General features: G+C 42.8%; 1 protein-coding gene across 5 annotated transcripts in view; it reads left to right on the top strand.

Moving 5' to 3' along the window:
• Window positions 1–26,380, top strand: part of MACC1 (MET transcriptional regulator MACC1) — a 234,791-nt gene that overhangs the window by 136,831 nt on the left and 71,580 nt on the right. Inside the window, exon 1 of one of the 5 annotated variants that reach the window (XM_066239786.1) lies at window positions 7,244–7,344. The exons of the other annotated variants lie outside the window; for them this stretch is intronic. The gene's annotated coding sequence lies outside the window, so the exon portion shown is untranslated. Of the gene's footprint in view, window positions 1–7,243; window positions 7,345–26,380 lie in introns of those variants that run through there. 5 annotated transcript variants of the gene reach the window in all.

Here is a 26,380-nt window from a genome sequence, read left to right as displayed (position 1 = left end):
AAAAACAGAAAAAAAAAATAAGGATGTATCCTGCAAACGAGTAAACCAGAAACAATAATGCAGCCCTTTCTCATATTTTATTGACCTCATTCTACATTGTCGTTCCCACAGCTGGCTATCTGCAAGGAGGGAAGTGTTTTTACTTCATTCCCCTTCAGAAGGAGAGTTCTGTACATTTAGAACCAGCCGTGGACAAAACTCTAAGTCATCATTTTTTAATTTGGGCCACAATCATTCGGCTTTTTCATGTTGCAAGCAATACCATGATGAGCGTGTTGAGAGGACAGAGAACAAAGTGAGGGGCACAGGAAGTCACCGTGACATTTGTACAATCAGAAAGAACTCACACATAGCTTAGGGTATAACTCTTAGTAGAATGCAGACTTCACGGAGGCATGGGTTGGAGACCGTGTCTTCCCTGCAGTGTGCCCAGCTCTGGGAATAGTCCCTGGCACGTAGGAAGCCCTCAGTAAGTGTCTGTTGAACGGTTCCCTTTGTCTTGCCCTTATAAGTGGGTGCTTCATGCTTCTGAACTCTGTGATTCGGCCATTCCTGGGGCTGGCCTTTCTCTTACTCTGCTTCTCTGTCTGTTTCTACTGCACCCCAATCACCTACACTGCACCCTGCTGTTCTCTCCTCCCACGGTCTCTGCATATTACTCACACTTTTGACTAGTTGTGGTTTTCTATTTTCCGTCTTGTCAAGGTGCTTATCTTGGTTTTGCAATACTCCAGAGCCTGTAACTCTGTTGGAAGCTTTTCATGTGTATGACACAATAGAAATGATTTGATTGGTTTGTGAGTTAGTTACTACCCAATATTAAAAAACAAACAAACAAACAAAATAACACCCTGATAACACACAGCTCTCATGCTAGAATACCTAATAGGACCCCTGTTTGGCTCTGTAGCTTTCATATTTGCCCACAGAAACAAAACAATTTGTGTTTGCCCCATCCTGCAACATATGCAGACACATGCTTATATGCACACACAATGAAATAAACACTTCATGAAACAACACTGACCCTTTTTAGTCAAATGCACTGAGATCCACTCTAATGCATTTTATTCTACTCATTCTATTTTATCCATTGTGTTCTGTTCCATTTTCATATATTCTAGTTTACCTAAGAAATGTTGATTCATGAATTGATTCATGACCCACAAAATGATCTAACATGCAGTTTGAAAAATCCTGGCCTAGCCTGCATTTGGCCAACTTTAGTTTAAACATTGATTTTCAATCCAGTCATGTGTGATTAATCACCTGTGGTCAGTCAGGGCAGTAGAGAACCTGTTCCAAGGCATGAAAAATTACATCTGCTGCTAGATTCTTTCATGTGACGGGAAGACATTCCTTTCTCACGTGGGTGTGAGAGACACTTCGCATAGTCTTTCTGACACGGGCAAATTCCCACTCCTCGATTTGATGCTGCCTTTATCCTTCCCCTACTCTGCCCATTGCATAAACTAACTCCTACTAAAATGTTGGTTGGTGAATCCTTGCAGCGGGAACCCTTTTCAAGTGGATTTAGCTTCATTGCTCTTGAGAGCACATCACTTTTAGAACTGAGTCATGGATCTCTCATAAGGAAATAACGGGTGACAGCGCAGAGGCAGGTGATGTGTGGAGGACCCAGGGCCTTTCTTTCTGCCTCTTCAGTTCTCTATGTTCTCCTCACACTGGTTCTGTGTGCAGCTGAAAATGTTTTCTCTCAACTCCAGTAGGCAGTTTGCATAGGGCCTCACTCTACCCAATTTCCGGAGGTGGAAACCCAGCGTGGTGGCTAGAATAATGGCCCCTCAAAGATGTCCTCATCCTAATCCCTGGAATCTGTGAATGTGTTACCTGGCATGGCAGGAAGGACTTAACAGCTACAATTAAAGGTCTGTACTTTAAAACGGGCAGGTAGTGTCCTGGGTTACCAGGTGGGCCCGCTGTAATCAGTGAGTCTTTTGCGTAGCAGCTCTTTCAGTTTTTAGGAGGGACGGAGGTGGAAAAAGAGAGCTAGGAACAGAGAGAGAGAGAGAGAAAGAGAGAGGGTTGACATGAGGACAGGATCAGAAGGATGTGACTTGAGAGGACTCAACCTCACCTACTGCTGCTGGAGGAAGGGGGTTCAAGCTAAGGAACGAAGGAATGTAGGCGGTCTCGCGAAAACTGCATGGAGGATTCTCTGCTGCCGGCTAGTGCGAAGGGAGCATGCAAACATCTGCGATCATGCAGAGTCGCCATGCATTTCCTGTGTTATCCTGGGAGCCCCGGATGAAAGAAAACAGCGGTGAAGTTCTAAGCTCCAGCTTGGTGGGGGTCAGTTTCAGGATGGCTTATCTTCCGGTTGAGTCAAGAGCCAGAAAAATGTAACGAAGGAAAATATGAAATTGTCAGAGAACCACTTGGCTCACTTTTTTAATCTAGGGAAATAAGAGCAATCTGACTTAAATGGACTTTGGCCCAAACATTTTACTAGGGTTTGAGCTATTCACTGAAATTAACTGATAAATGGCAGAAGTTATTAACTATTTTTGGAAAGTTACAGTGTAATCATGACTCAGGGACAAAGTGAACCAGAAATCCATGTCATAGACAGACAACCTAAGGGTCTAAGAGTCAAGAGAGACTAAAACAGGACGGAGAAAAAGTCCAGGGGGAACTTTTTTTATAAATTTGAAAATGTGGCCTTTTTCTTTCCAAGATAGGCTCATACTGGGAAAAATCTGAGCATGTGGGGAATGTGGCTGTTTCCTAGTACGCTTTCTGTTGTATTTTACTATGGGGACTGAACATGAGTGACATTTAACATAGGTCATTGAAGGATACCAGAAAAATCCCCTTTTGATTATTAAGTAACACCCTGGGCATATTTAAACCACTTTTTCTGTGCTTGATTTCCCCTTTCAGGCACAAATAGTCACTTGCCCTGATCCCTACTAGATACAGACGGGGCTAAAGTCTAAATTTTTAACCAGATGTGGCATGAAGAGAAAACATTTCCTCTGCTTTAATAAGTGGCTGAGAGCTTCCGTGTGGTCAGATAATTTTTAAGTTAGAATGTTAAGCAAGGCTTCCTCATTTTACTGGTCATTCCAATTTAGGTCAGGAAATATGCACCATTGCCAGGCGTTGTGGAGCTTTTGAATAAAGATTAAATAAGATCTGGTCCCTGCTCTGATGCAGTATAAATATAGTAGCATAGGCAGAGGTAATGCCTGTTACAGTGAGGTAAGAGCTGCATTAGTTGTATCAGCGTTTTTAGCTTCAAGCAATAGTAAATGACTTTAGCTAATATCAGTTGAAGAACAATATACCAAATTCCGGTTCCACAATTGCTGGGAAGGCTGGTGAAGCTCCTGGATAAATGACTTGTTTCTGCTAAGCCCCAGAAACCGCCATTTGTACGATCGTCACTTAACGTCTGGGACTGGGCTTTCCATGGCCGCGACAGCCACGTCCAGAGCAGGACGTGTTTTTGTGCCATGATCACGGATTCTCTTTTGTCTCTGCTTCTCTGTGTCGCCAGTTCCCACTTCCCGATCCCAGAGAGCTGTGTCTGATGAGCCGTTCTGAGCGCTGTGCTCCTCCCTGACCTACCGGCCGGCCCGGCAGCGAGCCCCTGGCATTTCGGCCTCCGTGCAGGTCGTCACCATCAGCGCGCAGACATGTGAAGCAAAGTTTCAACTCACAACTCAGTACGTCGCCGTCTCTTTTACCTTACACGGCCTTTTGGGTGACTCCCTTTTCAAATCTCAGTCTCTAATTTTGTCCCTCTCCTTACCCGCTTTCTCTGCTGGACAGCGCCTGACGTAAGGTAGGAGAGCAGACGTAACAGTATGGTGTGCGGGCAAGAGGGGGTCTGCAGCCAGGTGAGGACATCTGGGTCCCGGCTGGGCACCTGCTGTGGAGGAGTAGAGGAGTGTGGTTTGATTCTGGCGTGTGACCAACGGGCCCTTTGGGAACAGTGTCCAGCATGCTGTCCATGGCAGGATGGTTTTTACCGTTCCTCTGGAGTCATGAAGGCAGAGTGTGGCCTCTCTGTCCTGAGCCCTGACATTTGCAGGGCCGCTGGGCCTCTTGGCATCTTCACATTCCTGCACCGATGGATGAGGACATTGTTAGTCCCTGATTAGCTGTCCCAGCTGGGCAAAGTGTGCAGCGGTGCACTGTCCGCGTGGCTGAACACGAGGCCCTCTCGCGTGTGTTTCATTCTTCAGACCCTCCCCTGGTTCCTCCCGGAGCCCCCTTAGAGCCCCACGTGACCTCCGCTTTCTTCTCCCCGCATACCGGGGTGGGGGGGCTGGCTTTCCATACCTTTTCCTGTCTCTCAGGAAATTACCTACGCCCATACATCGGTTATTATTTAGATACAGTAAATCTCATGGCTGCAAATAATCATGATTTCAGGGGAGAAATGAACAATGTGTTCTCCCAAACAACTGCATAAATCAGTGTAAGGAGCAAGGAAAGGCTAACAACTCAAACAAGACTTTCTTAAGGAAGCAACCCTGAGCTATAGGTTGAGGATGAATCCCGTGCCCGATGTTAGATGGCTTAGGTCACACTCCCAGGCTCAGGCTGAGGGGCTGGCAGTCTTTCTGACAGGCTAGAGAAGGACTGGGAGGACTTGCTAGAAACAGCCACTTACACCAGCCCGTCTTCGAGCCTGAGGGTCCACAGAAATCTCCTGGCATGTCAGTAGTATCTGGAAGGTTCACTTCCTTCCAAGTGACTGGCAGCTAGAAGACGCAGCTGGGTGTGTGAGAACCGGGAGCACCCCTAGACGCAGAGGTGTGAGGACTGTATGTGGAGAGAACTCCCTTCCGTGGGAGGGATTAGGGATGAAGAGCTGCTGAGCGGACAAAGGGCAGAGTTTGGTCATCAGAGCCAGATTAGATTTAAGGGAAAGGAAACCAGGAACGCTAGAGCTGATGATCAAACGATCATCGATGGAGGCCCAGGCCCACTGTCCAGGGTGCAGCCATGGGCCCGAGGGCCAGTTGTAGGGAAGCTGTTAGAATGCCAAGAACAGTGCCCGCGGCAGGGCAGGTTAGACAGTAAGTACCCATCATGAGAACCTACATCTCAGGTACGTTCAGGGGTTCAGTGGATCGATTTAATACCTAACCTTCGTGTAATCAAAGTTTAGAGGCCACACCAGACTACTCCACAGGAGGATTCTGATAGCGGTATTTAGAGAGTTTTTAAAGTGCAAATGTTTTCCAAAAGAAATAAAAGATGGTGTTAGATATTAAAATCTACCTTAGAGTTAATATCTCAGTTATCTCATTTACGGATTATTTATGAGAAACATCTTTATGTAAATTACTGAATTAGTAAGGTGGGAATAAAATAAGATCTTGCCTTCAACTAGGAAGGTAACACTGCCTGTGTGTACACATGTAAACACACTACAGTGAAAGAAGGTGTAAAATCTGTCATGAGGAGACCACATGAAATATTATGGAATTTATTAGGAGGGCGAGAATAATTCACGTTAGGGTAAACCGCTGATGGCTTCTTAGGGAAGAGTGTCTTTTCCAGGGGTCCCCAAACTTTTTACACAGGGGGCCAGTTCACTGTCCCTCAGACCGTTGGAGGGCCGGACTATAAAAAAAACTATGAACAAATCCCTATGCACACTGCACATATCTTATTTTAAAGTAAAAAAACAAAACGGGAACAAATACAATATTTAAAATAAAAAGCAAGTAAATTTAAATCAAGAAACTGACCAGTATTTCAATGGGAACTATGGGCCTGCTTTTGGCTAATGATATGGTCAATGTGCTCCTTTCATTGACCACCAATGAGAGAGGTGCCCCTTCCGGAAGTGCAGCGGGGGCCAGATAAAATAGCCTCAGGGAGGCGCATGTGGCTCGCGGGCCGTAGTTTGGGGACCCCTGGTCTTTTCACTAAGCTTGGAAAGAAAGGAAAATTCTGAACATTTAAAGGTGGACAAAAAAATATTTCAGGGAGAAGAAACAGCATGGAGAACAAAATCTGTAGGGGCTGTGGAAACAGAGAACCATTTGTTTTGAAAGGCGTATCAATGACACAGGGAGTGGTAAGTTCTAGCGGGATACTGAGGGACCCAGGGCAAAGGAAAATAGTTTGGACTGTGGGACGGCCCAAGGGGAAACGTTAATAGCTCTGGGTGGGTCAGGTTGGGCAACTGAAAGTCCCGAGGTGGGTTCCTTAGGGAGCTGGCATGCAGAGAGGAAGAGAAGGTACACACGAGGGAAAAGACATTTCTCTCTTGTCATTATTCTACTATCTTCTTACTTTAGCTGAATGCTCCCATTACATTTCTGGGCTCAACCCATGCCAAGACTTGTCTGTATCCATTTTCCAGGCTGTGTAACAGGAAATAAAAGGCTAGAGACAGATTCTGTAGGAAGAAACGCTTCCCTTAGTTTTTGTTTGTTTGCTTTGAACACTCTGCGTTCCTGATGTTGCAAAGAAGTGAAACACGTATCACGCCTTTCATTTTCCCAAGGTTAAAATTTGTCTTTTTTCTTCTTCTCCAAATCTCTTGTTCTTGAATTTTGAGCAAGCAGAAATAATGATGGCTTGGTTATACAGAAGGAAAACCCAGCATGAGGAGATGGAAAGGAAAATAGAAGGGAATAGCGACAAGGGCTCTGTCTTGCTCACATTTTCAAAAGCACATTTAAGAAAAGAAGCCAGGGCATTTTGGAAGGTGAAGGCTGAAACGTCTCCATGGTGTTGTAGCAGCTCTGAGCGAAAGTGCTGATGCGGGAGTGTTCAGTCCTCACCTGGAAGTCCGCATCCACCTGCTCCACAGGCTGCAAGGTTTCCTCGGCTCTGAATCACACAGAGAGAATGTGGTGGGGCCGGTTCCACGGTCACATGGAGATGTGTTGGCATGAAGATATTTTAGTTCCTGCCAACTCCGAGGGCACCTTCGTACTTCTTGGCAAACATCAAACCACTTCTGTTTCCTTTTATAGAAAGTGGTCCGTATTTATAAATTGTTCTTAGATCTACCTGCCTAATATATATTTATATATTTACTTACCGCTTTGCTTTCCCATCCAGTTACTCTTGCAAGGGTGAAACTACCATCCACCCTTCTCTCCTGGTTTCAGGTGAGGAGTGTGAATTGTGGGTGTTGTAGTTCTTCTGCCTTTTCAGGTTTCTGGCTGGGCAGCCTGGGGCTGCACTGGCGGGACTTCTAGTCCCAGATGGCTTGGTGAGCTGCAGTTCAGATGTCACACACAGAGCAGGACACGTTTGAAGACAGCCCTTGCTTTTCTTTGAGTGACTTCCACTCACTCACATCATGTTCCTGAACTGAAGAGGGTTGGGTTCGTTTCCACAACTGTAAGTGTTGTTTTTAAAAATCAATATTATTTTTGCTCCTGATATATGGTACACAAAGGAAACTGTGTTATTTCCAGAACAACTGAAGAAACTAAATGCTTCTTCCTTCCCAAGCCCTGCTTGGAAAGGAAAAAGGGAGGGTAATTGATCTTCTGTGAATCTGTGGGACATGGTTTAGGACAAACTTTGACACATGGAATAGAATAATACCTTGAGACATGAAATAAAAGAAAATAATTTATATAAATAGGAGGAAGACAGGTAATATTCAAAATCAAATGTGAACAAAACCACTTTGATTTGCTTCGAATATGTAGGTGATTGAAATCTTCTGAAAATCTTAAGTGTTTCAAAAGCAGTCAGATGTGTTGAAAAGACAGTGAGCACTGAAGTCAGATGCAGTTGGATTCAGTGGCCCCACTGCCTCAAATATGTGACTTTTGACAAGATACTTCACCTTGTCAAGCCTCAGTTTCCTCCTTTACAAAGTTGGTGTAAAACCTACTTCATTGGGTTACAAGAGTGAAATTAACATAGTGCATTATACTGAATAGATGGTTAGACAAAAATTGATGGAACATAAATTAGCTTCTTCCTAATTAAGTTTCAATGGCGCTTAAAAGCAGATTAAAGGGGCCAAAATAGTGTGTGATTCCACTATGTGAGATAACTTGAGTACGCCAGTTCATAGAAACACAAAAGGTAGAATGGTGATGGCCAGTGAGTGGGGGAAGGGAGAAAATAGGAAATGTTTAATGGGGATAGAGTTTCCTTTTGCAATTTGAAAGCACTCTGGAGATTAGTTGCATAACATTGTAAATATATTTAACATTATTGAGTTGTACACTTATAAATGGTTACGATGGTAGATTTTATGTTATGTATTTTTCACTACAATCTTTAATTTTTATTTATTTATTTATTTTTCACAGAGACAGAGAATGAGTCAGAGAGAGAGATAGACAGGGACAGACAGACAGGAATGGAGAGACATGAGAAGCATCAATCATTAGTTTTTCATTGCGCGTTGCAACACCTTAGTTGTTCATTGATTGCTCTCTCATATATGCCTTGACCGTGGGCCTTCAGCAGACCGAGTAACCCCTTGCTGGAGCCAGCGACCTTGGGTTCAAGCTGGTGGGCTTTTCCTCAAACCAGATGAGCCTGCACTCAAGCTGGCGACCTCGGGGGTCTCAAACCCGGGTCCTCTGCATCCCAGTCCGATGCTCTATCCACTGCGCCACCGCCTGGTCAGGCTTCACTACAATCTTTAAAAAGACAAAGAAAATGCAGTGAAAATTCTGGTGCCTCTCATTTCTTAAGGTGTCCCCAACTTCTTAAAAATGTACAAGTCCATTTTTGGTGGTTCTAATTGCAGGATTGATACTGAATCACCTATGTTCATGCCTAGTTTTTACATAACAATAATTAGTAGTGATTATGATGTATTTCTGATGTGTTCTTAAAGTTGCCTGGACCTTTGTGGTGATTCTTTTCATACCTTCTTTAACTTAATTTTGTGATTATCTCTAGTTTGTAGTAGTGATTTTAAATATGATTTCATGGGTACCGTAGAGATACAGGAATTATGGAGTCATAGTTAGGTTATAAAACTTACTTGGAAAATATAGGTACAACCAAATGTATTATTTATTGCAGTTCTTTCACATTCCCTGTAACTTATTATTAACAGATTATTTTTGTGCCTGTGTCTTCAAGATGATAAAGACTATTAAGACAGTATCTGTTAAACACAGTCTTGTCTTACAATGTCTTATCTAATTTGGAAGACAGAAGACAATTTATGCTTTTATTTATTTTAAACATGAAAGCATGTCATTACTAACTTGTTGGAAAGTCTTTTCTTGGAAAACCGCTCATATGCCTAGCTGTCTATGAAAACTAAGTATCCTCTATGGTATTTGGTGACACCAACCAGTATTTGTGATGAGTGTGCAAAGCTTTGCATGGGATATGTTTAAGTGAAAACTCTCTGAATGTCTTGGGAATGCCAGCAAGTCCAGGGTAGCATTAGAATGAAAACAAGAAGAAAAGCTGCAGAGGGCCACGATAAATATAGTGCATTATCTAAAAAAGGCAACGCTGGTTTTGCTGTTGAATGCCCTCTATGGTCTACTCTCTCTCTAGGAAGTGTCATTCATTCATTTAACAATCACGTTTAGCAATTTTACAGTGTTCTTCCACTGGACTTGGAGTTAACCTGGTCCACGGGAGGAGATATGTACTCATAAAAAAAACCTAAAGGGAGGAAGTGCTGATCCATCAATCACTCATGCCATTCTGTTGGTTAATTCCCACTCCTTAGAAGATATGATGCTCTTATCATGGGGTTAAAAGGCAGCCTCCACAAATCTTTGCTTGAACTGTAATCATTGGAGACCAGAAAAATAATAAATTCAAAAAACTTGTATATGAGTCACTCAAAAGCAGAGTGGAGTGATTTTCCAAAACATGGAAGAAATGTGTACCCGGCATGCCAGAGGAAGGAGAGGTCATGTTGTATAAATATCAAGAGGGTGCCCTGGGAGGTGGTAAAGCCTTGGCCAGTCCTGGAAGGATGCACAGAGTGGAAGTCAGCAGAAAAAGGTGTAGAGACTCTCTCACAGAGAGCAATGCTTCCCAAAAGTTTACAGATGAGATGATTTTAGGCAATATCAATAACAAGCAGTAACTTTGAGTTGCACAGGGAGAAACTTATTTTTTTAAATTACTTTTATTTTTCAAGGACATAGTTTTGTTGATATGGCTTTAAAATTTTTCTAACATGTCTTTAATCCTTTTTAAAAATTATTATTATTAAGTGAGAGATGGGGAGGCAGACAGACAGACTCCTGCATGCGCTACAACCGGGATCCACCTGGCAAGCCCCCTATGGAGTGATGCTCTGGCCATATGGGGCCATTGCTCCGTTGCTCAGCAAGTGAGCCATTTTAGCACTTGAGACGAGGCCATGGTGCCATCTTCAATACCTGGGGCCAACTTTCTCAAATGAGCCATGGCTGCAGGAAGAGAGAGAGAGAGAGAGAGAGAGAGAGAGAGAGAGAGAGAGAGAGAGAGAGAGAGGAGGGGTAGAGAAGCAGATGGATGCTTCTCCTACATTCCTTGACTGGTGATCAAACTCAGGACTTCCACACGCTGGGCTGACACTCTACTGCTGAGCCAACCGGTCAGGGCTCTTCCTTCTGGCCCTCTTTAGAAGAACTGCTGGAGAAAGACTCTGCTGGTATTTAGGGATTGGGAGGGAAGGGAGAGCAGATTGAAGATTTCCTCCCATGATTTTACTTTTTCTTGATTACTATAGCCACCACCTTGCTCAGAGATGAGACTTCTTTATAGGGCCCATCCTCAGAATAAAGAAAAACATCTTCATTTCTAGCCAAAAGGATAGCCACCAGGAATAATTTCCAGGAGTGGGAGAGGGAAATTATTGTGTCTTCTATTTCCATTGGGAAAAGCACTGTACTTAGATGTTTTCCTAAAAAATACAATACATAGTAGTTAGACATTTAAAGAGAGACATGACAAAGACTTGTGTGCTCAGCTTCCAACTTATCAAGTAAACTATTACAAATTTTTCAATTTAATTTTTATTTTTAATTGATTTTATTGGGGCAACATCAACTAATAAAATGACATACGTTTCAGGTGCACCATTCCATAGGACCGTGATGGCGAAATACTGCCCACTTTTGCAATGCTGGTCAACCTGGTCCAGCTTTCATGGTGGGCCAATCACAGCGCCATTTGGTTGCTCCGCTACTGCCCACCATGAAAGCTAGAATGCCCACTAGTGGGCGGGAGGGACCAGGTTGACCAGCACTGCAAAAGTGGGCAGTTTTTCTAAAAAGGTTTGCCATCAAGGCCATAACACCTCACCTGAAGGGCATCTCTGATCCTGTTCTCCTTCCATGTCAGTCAGTGGTTACTGCTACCCTGTCTTTGTACGTTTTCTCTTCATTGTGTGTTTTTATTCTTTTCTCTCTTTTTATTTTAGTCTTTGCACTGCTGTGTGGGTATATTCATAAATGGTATATAATATGGCTTTGAATGTTTAAAAATTTTATATAAACATTCGAGTATACATTATTTACCCGCAACTTGCTTTTTTCTGTCAACATTTATTCTTGAAATTAATCCATCTTGATTCTTGTAGTACAACTTATTCATATTCATATCTAGATTGTATTTTGCTATCATCCCGAGCACTGTAATAAATATTCTTCCACATGCCACTTGTGTATAAATGGAGGGATTACACTAGTCAATATTTCTAAGAATAGATTTGCTGAGCCATGGGTAGATGCATCTTTAACTTTATGTGATACTGATAAATTGCTTTTCAAAATATTTATACAAGGCTATATTCCCAGCCAAGATAAATGAGAGTTTCTGTTTCTTCCCAATCTCAACACTTATTTATGTTCTAATTAAATTATCTTTATAAATGTAAGTGAAAACCAGATTCTTTTGGCCTCTGGTAGATTCAGATATGTTTGGAACACTGCAATTTTTAAAATATAGTGCAAAGTTCAATCTCATGTCAACTTTCTTGTTTCTCAACCTATGGTGTGAGAGATTGACTGACTTTTCTATTTAACAAACATTTATTTTATAATTATATTAACAATAATAATATTGGGAACAACTGCTAACATCAGTTGAATGCTTACCATGTGCCAAGAACTATCCTAAGCACTTTTAATGGCATTATCTTAATTAATTTTGGAGGAAATATAATGATATCAGACCAATTTTAGAGATGAAAAGAACTGATTCACAGAAATATTATGTCAATAGTAAGTAGGGGTGGTGGATTTTGTATCTATTCAGTCTACTCCAATTAAAACAGGTGAGAAAGAATAGGTGGGAACAGACTGGGAAGAGAGATATCAAAGTATCATAGTCCTTAACTTCAGAAAGTTTAGAATTTAGTTATTGAAATAACATCAAAAGAGCCTAATTTAAATAAAGGGAAGGGTCACGTAAGTGCTATATTTGTACAGGGGAGAATTTAATTTCCCTTTGAAAATGATTCAGATAGGTAGGTGACCAGACTTCACCGAGCCTTGGAGATGAGAGAAAGGAAGTGAGCTGGAATGCCAGGTTTAGGGTTTCCGCCTGCGAGTTGAGCGTGGCCGCTTCCACTTTCTTTTGAATGCTTCCAGTAATAAATGTCCGAAGCCTACGGAGTGTCTGGTGCCTTTCCCTTACTTTCTGATTCCGGTAAACTGACCCATGTCATTGCACATGAAGATACCACATTTTCCCCCCCACATGGTTATGGATATGCCAGAGTTTATTTATTGGTCATGTATGGCTGATTTTTAAATTCAATTTCCTATCTTTAGCTGCTTGTTAACACAGCTGACGTTAAGTTGGAAAGTTTGGTTAAGATTCTAAGACAACAGATTTCAGGTTCCGAAAAGATGTATCTGACTATAAATTCTAACTGGGGATATTTGCACAATTCCTGATATCCTCAGCCACTTCTAGGTTATAAGGAAAAACATCACGAGAAAAAACACAGGGAGGATTTGGGGAGGCTGATTTTTGGACAGCTGACCCAGTGTGAGCGGTTCGGAAAGAGGGCCGGTGCTGTTTTGAGTGCAGGCTAGAGGAGCCGGCTTGGGGTGCCCGTGGCGTGTTTTCTGTTAGAAACCCGGAGCCAGGAGAGGCAGAGCTGACAGAATTAGATGCATTGCTCGACCCAGAGGCCGTTTGAAGCTTCTGAGGGTACCCCAAGGCCCACTCACGTACACGTGCATGCACACATGCGTGCGCACACACCTCCTGCACACAGTATCAGCAATAAACATTGCAGAGGCAAAGCCAGTTACCATCAGAGCGGTAGGTTACAAATGTTCTGTTTTATCTCTCCGTTTCCTTCCTCCTGCTCCAACTTTAGAGGCTTCGGTAACAGGAGCTCGCAAGTTGGGTGATGGAGGAGGTGGAAGAAAAGGGGAGGGGTGGATGTGCAAGCCAGGGGGCCGGGGAGTCTGTCTTCCACTAGATGAGCATGCTGATGGGATGTGGGATGGGGCATTCTAATTCATGAATCAAAACTGCATTTTGCAATTTAAAGTAACCACAGGATTTTTTTTTCAATGTAAGAGTGACCAGAAGGTGCACCGGACTCACTGGGGAATTTTTGTCAGTGGTATTGAAAAAAAACTCCCCCTAGGAAGTACATCTTTAAAAGGAAAGTGGTGGCCAAAAATATAATCGCATTTTGTGCTGTCTCACAAATTGTGTTTAAAATGGTTACATACCTACCTTTGCCTAGGTATAAGAGAAACACTCGTTCTTAAACAAGGACAAACTACTAACCTAAGGATGTCCAGGGCGGCATAGATTTCATCAACTTGCAGTAGGAATAATTGAAACCCGAAGTATACTCTAGAGCTGCGTGTTCAATGCGGTAATCACGAGCTACATATGTCTTTTAAAATTTAAATTACCTAATAAAACATTCAGTTCCTCCATTGCATCATCCATATTGCAAGGGCTCAGTAGCCACATGCAGCTACTGATCATGTGATTTGACAAAGCAGCTACAGAACTTTCCCCAAACCACAGCACTTTTTGGCCTTAGCACAGACCATTTAATTCGCACAAAACATGGTGAAAAACTATCATTATTATTCCCGCTTAATAAATGTAAAAGTCCAAGTACAGAGAGGTTTAGAAACTTGATCAAGTTCTTTGATTTCAGGTGTCATGTTCTTTCTTCTAAACCACATTGGTTGTCCCTCAAGGCAAATATAATATATAAACCTGACTTGGCTCTACTTTCAAAATATACCGAGGGATATTCTGAAATCTAGAAATCCCTAAGGCCGTGATGGCGAACCTTTTTATAAAAACCGCCCACTTTTGCAGTGCTGGTCAACCTGGTCCCTCCAGCCCACTTGTGGGAGTTCCAGCTTTCATTGTGGATGGTAGCAGAGCAACCAAATGGCACCGGGGATTGGCCCACCATGAAAGCTGGACCGCCTACTAGTGGGTGGGAGGGACCAGGTTGACCAGTACTGCAAAAGTGGGCAGTTCATATAAAAAGGTTCGCCATCATGGCCCTAAGGGAAGGAGGCCTTTGCTCATCTCTCTATCATTATTGGATTGGTGGGAAACACAAAATCTTATCTAGTTTTAACACCTCCTATTTTACAACCCATAAAATTTATTCACAAGACAAAGATTCAACTATAAGACTTTTAGTGAATGTGGGAGATTTTGTAGCCATAATGAAGGACTAAATAACAGCATTTATCTATATTATCCCTTCATTTTGGTATATGGTTCTCTAACAGAGTAATTACTGATTTGATTATGTATAGATTGTTTTGAGACTGGATTTATTTTCCATTGTCTTTCACAAATGAAGATAAATGAAATTCATAATCAAACTATTGCTTCACACTAAATTCCTAGTAGTGCAAGGAGATACTGTTGTATTGGAGAGAAAAAATACAGCAACAATTGGAAAAAAAATAAAGATAATTAGCAGTTAGTGAGTTATGAACACCTCCCTCCCCCTTCCTTTGTAAGAGGCCAGAGAGGTTCAACTGGTGCACAGACTAAGGCTGTTACCTCCAAGCTGTGTGTCCCTATAGGCTGAAGCTCAAAAATGGAATCCAGGGAAGCTTTGAGTACAGGAGCTCAAGGGATGACTTGTAGCCCTTACGGAGCGTAGGAATGGGGGACGAGGAATGACTGGGGCTCTGTCCCCTTCTCTCCGTTCTCATCAGCACTTTCCTAGTACAGGCCACTGCCACCTCTCCTTGTCTCTAGCTCTACCCCACCTTTTCTTTCTATTTTCTAGAATGTAAATTATAGATAAGGTCACATTATTCCCTTAATTTAAACTCCTCTGTGTCTTCTGGCTTATAGGTCAAAGTTCAGGCACCTCAGGATGCCTCATGAGGCCATGCAGGATGGGTCCCTGCTAACCTCTGCACCTTTTCCTCTCGCCACTTCCCCAGACCTCCCGCCTCTGTCCCTTCCCACTGTGCTGGCCCAGCCTTCCTCAACTACTTCCTGTTTCCTGAACGAGCCATGTTCACTCTGTGTTCACGTCCTGTGTATCATATTCCTTTTACTTGAAACATTGTTTTCCCTTCTTCTCCCCGCAGACCCCAGTGTGGAACTGGCATTTGAACCCAGACAACTCACCCTCCTGAACCCATGTCACAAATTCTACATGATACCGTGGGGCAGACAGGGGCCTCTCCTGACCTTTTCTATTCCACGGTCCCGTCTGCTGCTCCCATCCCTCCCTTCTGTTATAGCAGGTGGTGCCCACCTTCCCCTGGCTCAGACAAGCACACTTCAAGGGCATCTTTATATCTGATTTATCAATTCAGATGACATAGTGCCACTTCTCTCCCTTCACAATATATATTTTTAATAAAGAAACATAAAAATAAGAATCCATCCTAACAAATAATATACCCAGTCATCTTTGAAGACTTTAAAAGAGAGATGAACGCCTGACCAGGCGGTGACGCAGTGGATAGAGCGTCGGACTGGGATGCAGAGGACCCGGGTTTGAGGCCACGAGGTCTCCAGCTTGAGCGTGGGCTCATCTGGTTTGAGCAAAAGCCCACCAGCTTGAACCCAAGGTCGCTGGCTCCAGCAAGGGGTTACTCGGTCTGCTGAAGGCCCGCGGTCAAGGCACATATGAGAAAGCAATCAATGAACAACTAAGGTGTTGCAACACACAATGAAAAACTAATGATTGATGCTTCTCATCTCTCTCTGTTCCTGTCTGTCTGTCCCTGTCTATCCCTCTCTCTGACTCACTCTCTGTCTCTGTAAAAAATAAATAAATAAAAGACAGATGAACAATTTAGGTTGATGCTTTCCTGGATGCAGAATGATATTACAAATATTAAAAAATGGATATAGCACAGCCACTGACCTATAAGAATGGATGCTGGCCAGTATATGCTACTTGAGCGTCCTCACTAAAGATCCACTCTGCCTTGAAAACATTGGGGAGACCCATGTTTCTAGGAGAACATAGTGAAAGATGTCTTTTCATTATGCATTGGTGGGAATTTCTCCTAGCTCAAGGAAAAAGAATACTTGGTACGGATAGTTGAGTGCATTGCTTTGGCTACCTTCTATATAATTGCTTGCTCTCTCATGTCTTGAGTTGAGTTTGACCCATGTCCTAAAGTTGAAGTTCCCTATAATTAACCTATGCACTTTTGCCTGTTGCAATTTGACAATTTACTTTCCCTTCCAGATTTGTTATGATTAGTAAATTAATTGAGAATGTTGATATCAGAGGTCTTTCAATAACTTCTTTTCTTCTTGGATACCATGATGTTTTTTCTTCAGTTTTTATTACTATTATTGTGAAATATAACTTAGTGTTTGTTGACGAGAGAGTTGTTTTTATGTTTATCTGTAGCTCTCCATTTCGAGTAATCTTTCAGATGAGTGTCTGTGTGTGAATGCATGTGTCTGTGTGTGCATGCGAAATGGTATCATCAACTTGCTTTTCCTTCATTCTCTACCTTGTTAATAATTGTAGAGGATGTGGTTAAATCAAAACTGCCTTATAAAACTCTTTTTGAAAAACCTTCTTCCTTTTTGAACAAGTGTACAATTTACAACTTTCTTACTGATTCATTTTAAAAAACATCGAGTGTAATTTCTAAATTTATTTTAAACATTGTCTACAAAATAAGTAAGAATCATTTATTAAAGTTTATTATTAAAAGAAGGTAGTAGGATAGGAAGTAGATTCTGCAGAATTTTTTTTAATGACATTTTATGGACTCTTTTTTTTTTTTTTTTGCATTTTTCTGAAGCTGGAAACAGGGAGAGACAGTCAGACAGACTCCCGCATGCGCCCGACTGGGATCCACCCGGCACGCCCACCATGGGGCAATGCTCTGCCCACCAGGGGGCGATACTCTGCCCATCCGGGGCGTCGCTCTGTCGTGACCAGAGCCACTCTAGCGCCTGGGGCAGAGGCCAAGGAGTCATCCCCAGCGCCCGGGCCATCTTTGCTCCAATGGAGCCTTGGCTGCGGGAGGGGAAGAGAGAGACAGAGAGGAAGGCGCGGCGGAGGGGTGGAGAAGCAAATGGGCGCTTCTCCTGTGTGCCCTGGCCGGGAATTGAACCCGATTTTATGGACTCTTGACTTGCCTCTGTGAGTTCCTCTTCATGCATTTTGTTGTTTAATTCTCATTTTAATCAGTGCTTTGTTGTGACTATGTGCTTCCTATTTGGAGTGATTGCCTATTTGGAGGATAAGCGTATCCCTCATTCAAATCTTTATTTCGGAGCATGTTTGAACTGATTGCATCCTGATGACCATGTGATGATCTCCCTGGTATTATTAGAAGGTGTGGTGGGACAGCAAGGCTTGGCTTCAGGCCAAGAAGAAATCAGAATGTCCGTCATGCCTGGCAGGGCAAGCCGTGGTTTTCATGTGTCTACTTCCCTGGTGTCCCCTGCATTGAGCCGCTGTCCCAACACCCTACACACTCCCCGGGCCTTTCACCGTGTCATCCCCTCTGCCTCAGATATCTTCAGCTGGGATGCTGCCAACTTTCTCCATGTGTCTGAACTGAAGAAGGTCAAACCTCCGAACCCTTTATCTGTGGACCGCATTCCCACCTTTGTAGCTAACGATTTTTCCTTCTACTCCCAGTTTCCTTGCGCGAGCCTTGTCTAAGCCACGTAATTTGTCTGTGTCTCAATTTCTTATCTGCAAAAGGAGCTAATAACATTGGCTACTTTCTCATAAGATAGTCCTGAGGATTAATAAGCTGGCATTCGAACACACAAGTGTCTAAGATGATAGGCCCTCCATAAATTCAAATGACTATTATTACATCCTCCCTCTGACCGCCAGCAGAACAATAACTCACAAAGGATCTAGTGTCTATAGAGGGCTTGGCAGTTTAAAAAATATTTTTATAATACTTCACAATTTAGAAAAGCCTCTCTCTCTTAGTCTCAGCATCATATTTTATGGACAGAGAACTCACTAAGAGTCCTCTGTAGCTCTCTCTTTCTCATGAACTCTTCGATGTTTTGCCAATGCAGATATATATCCTAGTCCTATTTTGTCTCCCATTTGAAGGATTTGTTCTATATCAAGGCTTTTTGGGGTGTATGGGGTTTATCCTTCTGATTGAATTAATTGGATAATCTATATGTACTTTGACTTATCAACTGGTGATCCTTTACAATTCTTGCTTCATTAGAGGCAACTGGAAAGATTAAAAACGGGGCTGAAGTCAGGATGGAGAGCTCTAGAATAGAGGCTAGGACCAGGGGCAGACTTTAGGAACTCATCAAGACATGATTGCATAATCAAAGGGTAGAGCTAGGCCAAAATATTTGCTTGTCTGGATAAGCCTTAAGTGTTTACGTTGGCTGATTGGTCGCCTTTCATTCCCTCCCGCCTGCTAAGGAGACCAACATTCAGTGAACTTGAGTCCTCGGCAGTCCTGCTTTGTTCATTGTTTATATCCTGAGCTGGTATGGTAACTTGGGCTCTTGATCCCTCTTGATGGCCCATCCAATGCCTAATTCTGGTTCAGAAAAGTCCCTGGGACTTTACCCACACACTATTTAAATTAGTGCCAGGCTCCTCCCAGCACTCTTGAAAGAGGATCAGACATTGCTTTGATCAATATCCTTCTGGCAGTGGTTTGCTTCCTCTGTGCCCCCAGGTATCCTGTGCTCTCAGGGACATCAAATATATGGAGTCTTCTAGAGGTCTCTTTACTAACACCCAAACTTCAGACCTTCCTGTTGTTCCCTTCTCTACCTGGAGAGTCAGCATGGCAACCGGAGGGCAGTCTGCCCTGATGACCTGGCTATATCAGGGTTTCACCACTAGAGAGCGGTGTTTTCTTACGATCCTTGAAAATTTTAATGTTGAAATGGTTTTTATTAAATAAATATGTCTTTAAGTGAAATCACCTCTCCATTCTAGTGGACAAAATAAGTCTGTGTGTTGCAAGGTGTAAAAGTGAAAAGAAACAATAAATGGTAGCTTTGGAGACATTTCTCTTAAAAGCCATGATGTTAACGCTGCAATATTTGATTCCGATTTCTCTGCACTTTTCTGTTCCATCTGAAAAATTGAGTGTGAAAAATCATGACTTTGAACTTTGCAGCTCACAGGTGGCTTTTAAAAACTTTATACAATATATCCAAAGTCTGTCTGAAATGTTTGTACACCATATAATTACATTCGGGTTTCTTAGTTTTCGTCTGGAGGCTCTTGTAAAATAAGCCGTGCTCGCAAGTTTACTCACTCCTCAGTTTGTTGGTAGTGAGCACACAGGACATGTGCAGCTTCTACTACCAGGAAGAAGAATTTGGTATGTATCATGTTAAATTTAAAGATGGCCGAGAAAGAAGAACAAGTCATCACTAATATTACACAAAATTATCTTAGCTATGTATCTTAGCTATGCTTATTAAATATGAAAAATGCAGGGCCCCATAATTCTTTATTCAGAAAGTTAAAACCTTAGGGGCGTTAGTTTGGCATAGGGGCTAGGCAGGGGCAGAGCCGGGGGAAAGCAGAGCTGAAAGAGGGCAGCCCCCCCCCCCCATAGGCCTGGGAGGAGGAAGAAAGAGAATCTCAGGTTTGCACCCTTGTTGAGTTTAAGAAAATCTTAAACCGTCTTTAATTTTTGTTAAAATCCCAAATCACTTACCCCTTTTCAAACAGCACAAGTTTACTTTGAAGCCAATATTGAGATTGGCCTCTGTCTTGTAAGAAAAATAAACAACTGGCAATCAGGGAACCTATGATCCGGTGTTGTCCTGATCACCAATGGTGTGTTTTCAGAAGAGTCGTTGCCCCATGGTTCATATCTATAAAAGGAGACAACAGAAGTTGATCCACTGGTCTTGCAGATGGGAGGTCCTGGCCGGAGACCGAGAAGGGAAGGGGGTGGGGAGCGACTCACTCTCTGTCTTCAGCTCCTGCGTCTCTGTCCACGCAGCGGAAAGCTCTGAACTTCAGCGTCTTGTGGCCGTTCCCGGAGCCACGCTGCGGAATCCTGCCGTGGACCCTGCACCAGCGCCTCCGCAGGTAGCCCAGCGCCTGCCAGGGCGGCTTCTCCTGGCCGTTCCAGCACTTGTCAGCAGAGTCCGCTGGTAGCCGTGCGTCTCGCTGAGTGGTACCTCCTCCGTAGATCCAGTTCTGGTTCTGTAGAGTCCAGCTGTGTTTCCCCACTAGAGTGTGCAACGTACCTCGTTCTGGCTGTCTGAGCACCTGCTGCATATACCTCTCCCATGGCCCAGGTCTGACATACAGTGTGTTCGTAAAGTCATGGTGCACTTTTGACCGGTCACAGGAAAGCAACAAAACACGATAGAAATGTGAAATCTGCACCAAATAAAAGGAGAACTCTCCCAGTTTCATACCTATTCAGTGCAGTTCGATGCGGGCTCACGTACAGATTTTTTAGGGCTCCTTAGGTAGCTATCCCGTATAGCCTCTACAGACTCGTCACTGACTGATGGCCTACCAGAACGGGGTTTCTCCACCAAACTGCCGGTTTCCTTCAACTGCTTATCCCACCGAGTAATGTTATTCCTATGTGGTGGCGCTTCGTTATAAACGCGCAGATATTCACGTTGCACTTTGGTCACGGATTCGAATTTAGTGAGCCACAGAACACATTGAACTTTCCTCTGTACCGTCCACTGTATCTCGACTGGCATGGCCGTGGGCTGCTCCACGGTATACACGGTGTTACATCATCATCTGCGCATGAACACATGCTGCCACATCATCCTACAGAAACTGGGAGAGTTTTCCTTTTATTTGGTGCAGATTTCACATTTCTGTCATCTTTTGTTGCTTTCCTGTGACTGGTCAAAAGTGCACCATGACTTTATGGACACACTGTAGAGGCCCCGTGCTGGGTGTTTCAGGACCTCTCAAGGCACCCCAGAAATGCATGGCAGGTGGGCCCCTGGGCTCCCCTACCTCTTCTTCCTCCCTCCTGTGTCCTGGCCCTGGGGTAGTAGTCCTTCCTGCAGGTATCCACATCTAGATTCAGTCACATTGGCATTCATTCTCTCAGCCTTCCACCTCCCTCTGGTAGAAAAGCCTCGTAGGGCTTCTGTTTTTTGTACTGGACCTTGAGTGCTCCAGTACCAGCCGTGTTGCCTGAGTCACTTGCAGAAACCGGTAAGATGTCCACTAGGGAAGAGCGTTCAGATTAGTGAAGCTGGTGCTACAGATGAGCAGGCCATTCATGCAATACTGGTTCTTTGTCTTCTGAGCTTTTAATACTCTCCCTTATTTTAGACTTTGTGCACATAAGTGCCAGTGTGTTCTTCAAGGAAAGACTGTATTTTCATCAAACAGAAAGCAAACATTATTGGGACTAATACATTTCTTTGTGAGTGTGAAATTGAATTTGGTAACAGCAGAAGTAAGGATATGCCTACTGGTCATTCTGTCATTAACAGTTCCCGGTCAGGCTCTCAAGAAAAGGTGGTTATTATCAGGGAAAGAGGTTGGGATGAAAACCCTTTTGTTCTTCTTGTTCTGACATAAAACTGACAGATTCTGGCTTTGTTGCTGTTTGAAACCATGAACTTCACCAGGACTTTTATGCTTTAGAATGATCTGTGCAGGCCACGGGAGTGAGAAAAGGCATCGCCAATTTCTTTTTGAACAAAAGCATCAACGAAGAGGAATGTTTGCTTGTCAGGCCTCAACTCTTATATTCATTTGTCAGCTCTGCAAAGTTTGTGCTAAGAAGAAAAACTTATTTAATGTTAAAGATCCAGTCGTGATTTGTTAGTTAACTTTTGGCTTTAAATATACAAATGCTAATAATAATTAAAATATTAGGATAAAAATGTTTTGAATAAAGGAAGCTAAGAGGAAAACTTTAAAATTAAACATTTAGTTTGGCATCGTTGTAATTATCTTCACTATTCAGCAGACAAAAATGATATGGTATATATTTGAGCAAACATATAAAATGGCTCTGATTTATTTTTTAGCACCATAAGGATAAATTGGATAATTGTCTTTCTATCTTTAGAATACCACGTATTTACGGTTAGTTCATATCCTAGATGACCTTCTTTTAATATTAAGTCACTTTGGGATATAAAAGACTGGCGTCAATCACACTAAGAGTTTATTTATTAAAGCCACTTGGGGTTTATTTAGATTATCACTTCATGAGACTGTCTCTGTGAGCTTAGAAAACAAATAAATGCTTGAAATTAATAACCAAACTAGGTCAGGAGTGAGCTATTCAAATATTCATGAAATGAGGCCTTACGATGGATGTAGACTCAAGAATCTAGACATTTGTTAGCTTTCAAATGTATGAATCTGAAGATAATTTAAGAAAGTAAAACTATTTGTGGCCCTGGCCGGTTGGCTCAGCGGTAGAGCATCGGCCTGGCGTGCAGAAGTCCCGGGTTTGATTCCCGGCCAGGGCACACAGGAGAAGCACCCATTTGCTTCTCTACCCCCAGCCCCTCCTTCCTCTCTGTCTCTCTCTTCCCCTCCCGCAGCCGAGGCTCCATTGGAGCAAAGATGGCCCGGGCGCTGGGGATGGCTCCTTGGCCTCTGCCCCAGGCGCTGGAATGGCTCTGGTCGCGGCAGAACGACGCCCCGGAGGGGCAGAGCATCGCCCCCTGGTGGGCAGAGCGTTGCCCCTGGTGGGCGTGCCGGGTGGATCCCGGTCGGGCGCATGCGGGAGTCTGTCTGGCTGTCTCTCCCCGTTTCCAGCTTTGGAAAAATACCAAAACAAACAAACAAACAAAAAAACTATTTGTGATTGTGTGGTCTACTCATTTATAATGAGCCACTGTTATAACCCTCTAATATAGCATTGATTGCAATATAATTTACAAGGTAGGATAGAAATCAGAGTCTCATATACTTTGCTGGATCTCTGTTTCTTTCCTTCATCTTTTCATATATTTGCAGGCAGCCTTTCTCACTTTGGTCTAGAACTGCTAGATGATGGGATTTAAATATGTCACATCTTGGTTAGTCTTTCCAGAGCTTTTGCACTGTGGTTGGCATCTCTCCAGAGAAAGCCAGCTGTTCATATAAACTACCTATATGGCAGATTTGCAAACTACCTAGAAAACCTTCACAGACTTCTATCAGTTTGTTGCACATTAATTTTGGTCTGTGAATCCAGTTAGTTCTTCATAAATTTTTAAGGGGAAATAAAAATCATTCAACATTCACTCTATAATTATTTATTGAGCACCTGCTATGTACTAAAGAACTGATCTAGGTTCTAGGGATACGAGAGTGAGCAAAGTAGACCAAGAAATAAATCTTGACCTTTATGGAGATTGCATTCTAGTGTGGGAAAATGGGACATAACAAAATTAATTAGCCATATGTATAAAGCATATTTAGCTGTTGTAAGTTGTATGGAGAAAAATAAAACAGAGAAATGCAACAAGGGATGTGTGTTGTGTTAATTAATTTTCAATAGGAGGCCAGAAAACACTCATTAATGAGGTGATATTTTAGTAAATATCTGAGATGCTGAGAAAGTCACATAAATATCTAGGGAAAAGGAAAACAGCATGTGCAGAAGCCCTGAGGCAGGATTTCTCTGTGCTCTGTGGGTTCAAGGTACAGCAAGTAACCAGTGTGGCTGGAGTCATAGCAGGAAAGAGAGAGACCCGTTACCAGGTCCCTTTGGGCTCATAAGGATCAGAGATGCTTTCAGATTACAAAGTGGGTTATGGAGAGGAAACATGAGTTAAGTCAGGAAGTAAAAGCAACCTGAGCAACAAACAGGCAAGGCTTTAACGAATAGGAACCCCAGTGTGGATTTAACGGGAGCTCTGGCCACGTCGTGGAAATTCTTGTAGTTGTCCTTCAGAAGGGCGACTCAAGGCCTTCTACATTAGTGCCTTCAGGGACATTGCCCACAGATGACTCTGTATGTATAGTCCCTGACGGTGTGGACGTCAGGGGAAGATGCTTGGGCTTTGGCTTCTGACTCGTACTTCCAGCTGTGTGATAATTGAGTCAATTCATTCACTTCTGTGTATCTCAGTTTCCTTACTGCAAAATGGACACGATAATATACCCCATCCCCAGTGCCGTTGTGCTCGCGAGAAGAGATAACAGATGTCAAGTACACAGAACCCTGTCTGGCACAGATTTTGCCGGGTAACTGTTTTCTGTTACGAGTTACTGCAAATCCAAGTAAACCTACATTCCATAATATCGTTCCTACTTCTGCTAGATTTCTCTTGTTTTCAGTATCTTGGTTTTCCATCATTTTATTTAAGTCACAATGACTTAAAAAATATAAAAGGATTTTTTTCACTTTGTTTCTCTACTTCCCTTTGTAACTAAGCAAACTTAAGTTTTTATTTTATTTTTTTACTTTTCTTCATAGATTAAAATCTTTTTAAAGAATGTTTTTACTTCCTTTCACAGGTTTTGTAAGTGCCATCTCATTTTAACCTTGGGCATCCAACTCAATCCTAAGAGACTTTCTTATTTCTTGTCTCTCTTATATGATTACATGTCATTTTCACTCAGTTTATGGGGTTTTTTTTCTTTTTTCTTTTTTCTTTTTTTTTTTTATCTTTCTTCTTCTTTCTTCTGAAGCTGGAAACGGGGAGAGACAGTCAGACAGACTCCCGCATGCGCCCGACCGGGATCCACCCGGCACGCCCACCAGGGGCGATGCTCTGCTCACCAGGGGGCGATGCTCTGCCACAACCAGAGCTACTCTAGCGCCTGGGGTAGAGGCCAAGGAGCCATCCCCAGCGCCCGGGCCATCTTTGCTCCAATGGAGCCTTGGCTGCGGGAGGGGAAGAGAGAGACAGAGAGGAAGGAGGGGGTGGGGTGGAGAAACAAATGGGCGCTTCTCCTATGTGCCCTGACCGGGAATCGAACCCGGGTTCCCCGCATGCCAGGCCGACGCTCTACCGCTAAGCCAGCTGGCCAGGGCCTATTGATAGAATTTTAAAGAGCAAGTTGTCTCTTGTTAGTTGTTATCCTTGCAAATTATAGGCCTCTGTACAAATAACAATTTCTTGGTGATTCAGGTTCGATTTTTCTACCTTTTAGAGAGAACTGATACTGTTAATCCTTTGTAGTCTCACCAGGAGGTTGGAGAGAAATGTGATATATGTGTAGAAATCTGAAATAGGGAACAAAAGAGAATACTGAAAAATGTATCAATCCAAAAGAAAAAGAAAAAAAGAAGAGAGAAATAAAAGGATGTGAGTAAAACACAACATGATGTGGTAGAAAATAGAAATCATGAGTTTTTAAGTAAATGTAAAAAGATAGAACTTGACTATTTAAAGATAGATTAACAACCTGTGAATTAAAAAAAATCCAGATATTTGCTATGTCTAGTGGCATACTTAATAACCAGCCAAAAGGGTTGAAATAAAGAGAAAAGGATGCTGGATAAATATTGTATTTTTTACATTTAAGACATCATTCATTTTAAGACACACCCTCATTTGATGAAATATAAGAAAGGAAACATCTAAACTCTGACATCAATTGCATAATGCATCTTAATTTCAGAGATATTAAACTGGGTAAAATGTGTGGAGTATAAGAAAACTCCTGTTGCCAAGTTACATTAGAACCAAGGCTTAGGCTAAAAGCAGATTTTTATTGTACATTATCTGAATGTCCAAAGTGTCTTCATCTAGATCTTATAATTCTAAGAGAAAGAAAGGACATAAGGAGACAGTGATCCCAACAAAGCATACTGAGGGAGATAGCATTTGTCCCTCGACCCTAGAGCATAGCTGGTGTTGGAGGTGACCCCTAGGCTATCCCAGGACGGGTCACGGGGCCCGTAGGAAGAGGTTTTTCCTTTATCGCTGCGAAATCCCATGTCTCGTGCAACGTCCCAGGGCTCTTCGCCTCAGGAAGGGTTGCCTAGCAAGGATGGGCCTCTGGAGCTGCCAGGTATTGTATTCTGTCGAGTAGCATGTTTGTCTAAAACAAAACAAAACTAAACGGACGTATTTCCATCTCCTT

Source organism: Saccopteryx bilineata, chromosome 7, assembly GCF_036850765.1.
Source record: "Saccopteryx bilineata isolate mSacBil1 chromosome 7, mSacBil1_pri_phased_curated, whole genome shotgun sequence".
Classification (NCBI taxonomy): Eukaryota; Metazoa; Chordata; class Mammalia; order Chiroptera; family Emballonuridae; genus Saccopteryx; species Saccopteryx bilineata.
The sequence above is the reverse complement of the archived record's forward strand: the minus strand, read 5'-3'. Positions and strand labels throughout refer to the sequence as shown.